The 6,365-nt window shown below is 36.9% G+C and overlaps 1 protein-coding gene across 1 annotated transcript in view; it reads left to right on the top strand.

Annotated features, from left to right (window-relative positions):
• The window catches only part of CTNND2 (catenin (cadherin-associated protein), delta 2), a 573,271-nt gene that overhangs the window by 280,285 nt on the left and 286,621 nt on the right, over positions 1–6,365 (top strand). The gene's annotated exons all lie outside the window — the stretch shown is intronic.

Here is a 6,365-nt window from a genome sequence, read left to right as displayed (position 1 = left end):
TTTTCCAGACGTCCAGAGTTTGGCATAAGTTGAAAGGCATCATGTGTAATCAGTCAGTTCAGTGATGGCATTATTTTGTTCTTTATTTGTACATAGTCCCGAGGCACAGACAGGATAATGTGGTGAGAATGGAAAAAGAGTATAAAGACAAAAATGAGTTTAATTCTGAACTTTCTTTAGTTAATCTTCAGTATTTGGGGAAGGAAAAACTTCAGACCCAAATTGATACATTTTGTGTGTGTGTGTAAAATCTAAACAGGTGAGAAACCTGTGTTTAAGAAAAATCTAAACCGAGTTAAAAGGAATTCACTCTACGACTGTGTTTTGGTTCTGGTGAATGCAGATCGTTGGTATGCTAGGGGCACAAGCTGACATACCCAAGGTGTGCATTAGCTGGTACTGCCATATGGCTTGTCATGTCTTACTGGTTAATTTAGCCATCTGTCATGTCTTAACAATTTGTATTCACTTTCAGTACTTGGGTTAGATATGTTTTCTTCTCTTTGGTACCATACTTTTCATCACACAGTGCTGGTATATTCCCATTATCCGAGTTTTATTAGTTTTATTTATAATAGCATTCGTTGTAGATCATACTGTCCTTTTCCGATGTTGTGAGTAGAAGATGCGTGTATTCAGACAAGCATTTTGGAGATGTTTCTGCATAAATTTTTGGCAAAAAAGGTCAATATCAAAACTCTAGCTATGAATGTTTGACTTCCTTCTCCTCCCCCCTATTCACTTCTAATTCTGCACTTGGGTTCACATCAATTTCTTTACTACGTAAATTAAACCAGATTAGTGTCTGTAAAATAGATTTCATTACATGAGAGTTCAGCGTAAAAATTCTACTATTCATATCCTCTTTCTCACATGTTGTTTTTTCAGAATTACAGTGAAGCTATGACCCGATGTACTGTATAATTTATTTTTTTTTATAAGGACGGTAGCATTTCAGGGCAAGCATCTAAGAGAAACTCATGTCAAAAAGGGTTTTCAGCCCCGATGTGCTGAATTTTTTTTTTTTAATCAAAAAGTTCTTTCAGTCCTCTGAACAGCATGCAAGATACGAAAGCTACAAAATTGCTGTGATTCTCTTTCAGTTTCTGTGCCTGCAGTCTCTTATCTCACTGATGGGCTTATTAGGATTTTACCCTCGTGTGGGGTTGTTTTTTGTTGTTTGTTTTTTTTTTTTTAACTTGTAATCTAAGAAGAACTCAGTGCAAATTACATGAGCAATGTTGTCATTCTATTTGAAAGTAAAAATCTATACAGCCATCTGTGTATGGTCAATCCTCTTTGTTAGAAAATCAAATCTCCTGAGTGCAATGTGTCATAGTGCGTTCAGAGTCTGAGTTTGATACCTAAAGCCTCAAGTAGCCAGAGATCTACTGTGTGTTGAAATGGGTGGGGTTGCAACCAAGTTAAGTTAAATGGCGTAAACACATTACTGATAAGTGGTAATATAATGGTCACTGAGCTTCATCCTCAGCTCATATCTCATTAATGATGTTCCTGTATCATAGACATAAGGAAACTGCTTAACAGGACTCTTGATGAATATATTTTTTGATGGAGGATTTCTAAATGAGGGCTGAATGGTTTATCTGGTCAAATCTGGATGTTTTTCTTCACGTTGCGATGATCGCTTGCACATTTCATGTTTCCAGTGAGCTCTTAAATCCTGGAGAGGAGGGCAGTACCGTATGCTCTTGCTATTAGAGGTGTTTAGAAAGTATCATGAATTTGTAGGGCTCCTTCTTAGGGCTGCAGCAAGACAGGATGACTGGTTGTAAAGGCTTTCACAAGGGGCACAAATAAAAACTGTTCAGGCTTTATTAAAGCATATGCAAATGCCTGTGTATCCCTTCATTTGAATAGTTTTAATGTCTTTAGTTTCTTGAAGTGAAAAATGCTGCCAATATAGTGGTTTGGTTTACTGACCTAAACTGTCAGGTTAGCAGTGTCATTCAAATGCGTCTGTTGTATTTATTTCCATGACAACCCGCACAAGCTCTGAAGAGCAATTAGGGATTATTTTGTGTATTTCTCTCACATTACACTTGTCTGATTACAGTATTTTTCTTCCTGTGGAAAGTGAGACTTTGTCAAAAAAGAACATTGTCCTAGGAAACAATGATTTCCTTGTCATATTCATATCTGAACAATTTGGAAACCTTCAGCTAGTAGTTTGGGGGTTTTTTAAGTGTAAAGGGTGGAGATTGTCTTTTTGATCAAATTAGGTAGGACTGCACTCTTCCTGGGTTCTTTCTATTGCCCCTCTTGAATGTGGTAGGAGAGCAAAGGTTGTAAGAATGTGGTATCTTCATCTGGTAAAACTTCTGGCTGGTTCTAGGTTATCATCATAGCCCTAATCTGATTCACCTGGCTGGGGGATCACACGATACCCCTGCTGGAGCCTGACCACAGCCTACTTTTACAACCTCCACAGAGATGCAGAAGAAGGGACATTCCACTTTCTATCAGGTTTCAGTCTTTGAGACTTCAGAAGACAGAGAAGACGCTCTTTTCTGTATGCTGTGTTCTTATAGTTAATCGGTTTCTGTTTAAAAATATAAATGTACCCTATTTTGATTTTCTTTTTTTTTTTTTACTTGTCTGCTTCACTTTTGATGCCTTTTGCAGCTATTTTAGAGCCTTCTAGTCTTCTCCGTACTTTCTGCTGTGATGCATCTCCAGCATCGCAATCAAACGATTTCTCGGTCTTTGGTCAAACTAAAGATTGGACTGTTTGAGGAATTAATTATCAAGTGGTTTCTTCAGCCCCTAAATAATGGTTTAGCTCTTCTCAATGTTTTTGGGTTTTGGTTTTTTTTTAATCTAGAAGGGAGAAAAAACCCCACTCCTCCACAACCATGGTCATAAAAGTTCTGTGTCTACTCTCATGCTAAATACATCATCTGTAATTAACGGCTTGCAGAACTGTAAATTTAATAATGAGTTATCTTTGAACTTGTACATAGACCTGTCTTTGAATGGGCTTGATGCCTTATACCTCCCCAAGGGAAAAATAGCATTGCTGTTAGGGATGGGTTGGCCAGGGAGGGGGGATGAGTCCATTTTCAGAATATGTAGGAGTTTTGCATGTGGCCTTGATGCATCACTGCTTTGGTTTCAAGCATCCCAGAGCAGTGCGGCGTTATTAGTGGGGTGAAGGGATGGCGGCTGGTTGAGAACAGGGTTTGGACAAGTGCAGTTTGGGTTGAGCCATGCATTCATGATGCCTCTAGGTTTAGGGAAACCACTTCTGGGAGTGATGAGGCTCCTTGAATGCAAGAATGCTAATGGGCCTTGGTAATCCGATGTTCTGTTGCTTCCTGGTAGTATATTGATTGCTGCTTTTCCATTCTGACTTTGTTGCTTTTCCAACCTCTGCGAGCTTTAGACTGCATTAATGCAAGTTTTTCTGAAGCAGATGATACAGATCAGGTTGCAGCTGCCGGTAGCGAAGGATGTAGCTGTTCGCTGCTAACCCAAGATGCAGGCAGGAGGCGTGTTACCTCTGTCTTTCTCAGTGGTGTCAATTCTTTGAGTTCATGGTCTTTGCTTTGATTGATTATCTTAACCGTCTTTCCAGTGTCTTCCAAAGTAGCAGCAGAATATGGTGGAGGGGCTGAGTGCGTAGATGAGGTAGGATGCAGTTGTCTGAAATCCATCACACTTCCTTTTTTTCCTTTTTTTTCTTTTTTTTTTATTTTTTAAATGATATAAAAATCTACAAGTCTTCTGTTTACTTCAGCTGTAATTGTGTGTTAATTTTTCTGACAGTTATCTTTGTGAGCTTTACTGGGTATGATATAGCACCGGCAACAAAGATAACTGTTGGCATAATAGCTATTGGTCAGTTGATTTTAATATTTAAATAAAACATGCAATAAAAACCTATCACTCTTGAGAGTTGAATAAATTAATACATGTAAGAATTTTAAGACCGATGGAAAAGAGACTTTAATCAAAAACAGAACTTGCTGTTCCAGTTTTTGAAGTACCAACTTAATAGAAACATTAAAAATTATGGTGGCGTTCCATCTTTTGATAGATTTTCTGATTTTTTTTTTTAAACTAGATTTAAGAACTTTAAAGGGTGCTAGTATTTTGTGTTTAAATATTGATATCTGATAATTTGGAAATAGTGTAGTAAAATTACATATTGAGGTCTCTAGAAAAGTATCAGTTTTGCTTGAAACTAAAGGTTTTTAAGAGACATGCTTTAAAAAGTATATTCATGTTCTGATGGCCTTAATTTCTGAGATTTGAGAGTGTTTATGTTTTTAAAATGAAAATATTTTAATTACCTGTTGAAATCTTTGTTTTCTTGAAATATTAGAGGAATAGTGGCAGTTACTCCTGATAGAGTTTTAACACCCCTTTTTTGGGGGTGTTTACCCATAATGTTATTATTCAGGTGGCTTCAAGTTTTATTTCTAGATTGCCACTTAGCTGTTTTTGGGCAAGTTATGTTGATTTTCTTTTATTGTTTGTCACATCTTCCTTGTCTTGTTTGCTTGAACTGTAATGTGTTTTGGTCAAGAAGTTTCTCTGGTTATACGTATGTTTACTGTTTAGTACAGTAGTGTTACAGTCTTAATTAAGGTGCAGTATGCAAATAAACCTTTGTTTAATATTAGCATAATAAACTAATACTAAACTTCCATTTAGTATTAGACTAGTATTAGCGCTTGCAGATTCAGAACTATCTATAACAGAGTATGAAGGAGGTTGAATTAAGCCCACCTCACCAGAAGACTAGCATAACTGTTTGAGAACATGTTAATATTTGGGTTATGCTGCCACTAAATTCAATGGGGAAAATCTTTCGGTTCACTGGAAGAAGGATTAAGAAGAAAATCTGTTGTTCCGAAGAGCATCGTTAATTTGTAAATGGACAAAAGATTTGTAGTACTTATAGAAGGGGGTGTCGTTCTTTATTCTGTAGCGAGTCTGGTTTGTTGATGCACTGTTGAACCTCTGAAATGTTGCCCTCAATTTTTCTGTATTTTTTTCTCTGACTACAGATTGAACCAAGTACACAGTGAAATTTGGACATAATCATAACAGGCTGTATTTTAGGCCACTCTGAAGGATGCTAGATATTGGTGGAGCCGTTCAGCTGTTCTGAGAATCAGTCTCAAAGATGCAGGGTTAAAGAGCATTTTGAAAATGCAGACCATGAAGAATTTAATTCTGTAAGAGTAATATCAACTTCCTGGATAATTGCAGTAGTTACAGATAAACTACATCTTTGGGATTCTTGGCAAACTTTCTAGTAAGGGGAACAAAATTTCTTTCAGTGGTGTGCTAATGGCAAGTCAGTCTGAAAAATGTTTGAAGGAAAGAATATGCAAAGAGGGTATTCCACTGAAAGCATGCATGTATGTTGAAAAATTTGGAAGAAAACGTGTATGGCACAAGCTGATTATAAAGAAGGAAATGGAATAAATTATTCTTTTCCTCCAGATGATTTGTATTCAAGTGTCTGTGTATCTTTCTCATTTCTATCCTATGTTGCTATCACACGTTACTTTATACCTGTGCTTTGCATTTTAAAAATATTTAGTGTTTGTTTATGCAACAAAACCACTGCCGACACAGTGTGGTAGAGCTGTTCGGCAGGAATGGCTACACTGATGGTCTGAGCAGTGCAAGCTAAGCTAGTAGAACATCGCCCACATCCAGGATTTTAACCTCACAGGAGTATCAGCAAGGGGTGTAATAGTTGTATCTTTGATTGCTTTTCTAAACATTTAAATAGCATGTTACCACTTTGTGGTATAGACCTAACCTTTGTCAAGTGCTGGTTGCGTACTTGCTTGATTCTTGCCTTCAAAATGAGTAATGTTTGTATGGCTTTCTTGTGAGTCTCCTTGGGAATCTTGCTAACGGACCACAGAACTGTACCTAAGTGACAAAGGGATTCAAGTGACAAAAGTAACCACAGCTGGAAATATACAAGTCTCATTTTTAAATATCATGATGGAAAATAATACTTTTAATAGTAGAAAATGTTTTAATACAATCCCACTTGATCTTGTTATTTAAAAAAAAAAAAAAAAAAAGCTGTATCCTTAAAATAGTTTTTCCAGAAGGCACGTTTATTTTATTTATTCTCAGAGGATATTTAAGTTGTAGAAAGTCTTAGCAATATGATTTTTTTAAACTGTTGAGGGCAAAATGTTGATAAGGCATGACTGTTCTATTGCACTTTAGTGAACCAGCAAAAAGATCAGCCTTCCTATAACTACGTCTATTCATCAGCTTTAGCGTATTTCATTTGTAGATCTTACGATACGGGCATAACGCGTGAACCTAGTTCTGACTGCTGCTCCTTTCTTTTCCCCCATTCC

Source organism: Pygoscelis adeliae, unplaced genomic scaffold, assembly GCF_000699105.1.
Source record: "Pygoscelis adeliae isolate BGI_AS28 unplaced genomic scaffold, ASM69910v1 Scaffold86, whole genome shotgun sequence".
NCBI lineage: Eukaryota > Metazoa > Chordata > Aves > Sphenisciformes > Spheniscidae > Pygoscelis > Pygoscelis adeliae.
This window is presented reverse-complemented; position numbering and strand designations above follow the sequence as displayed.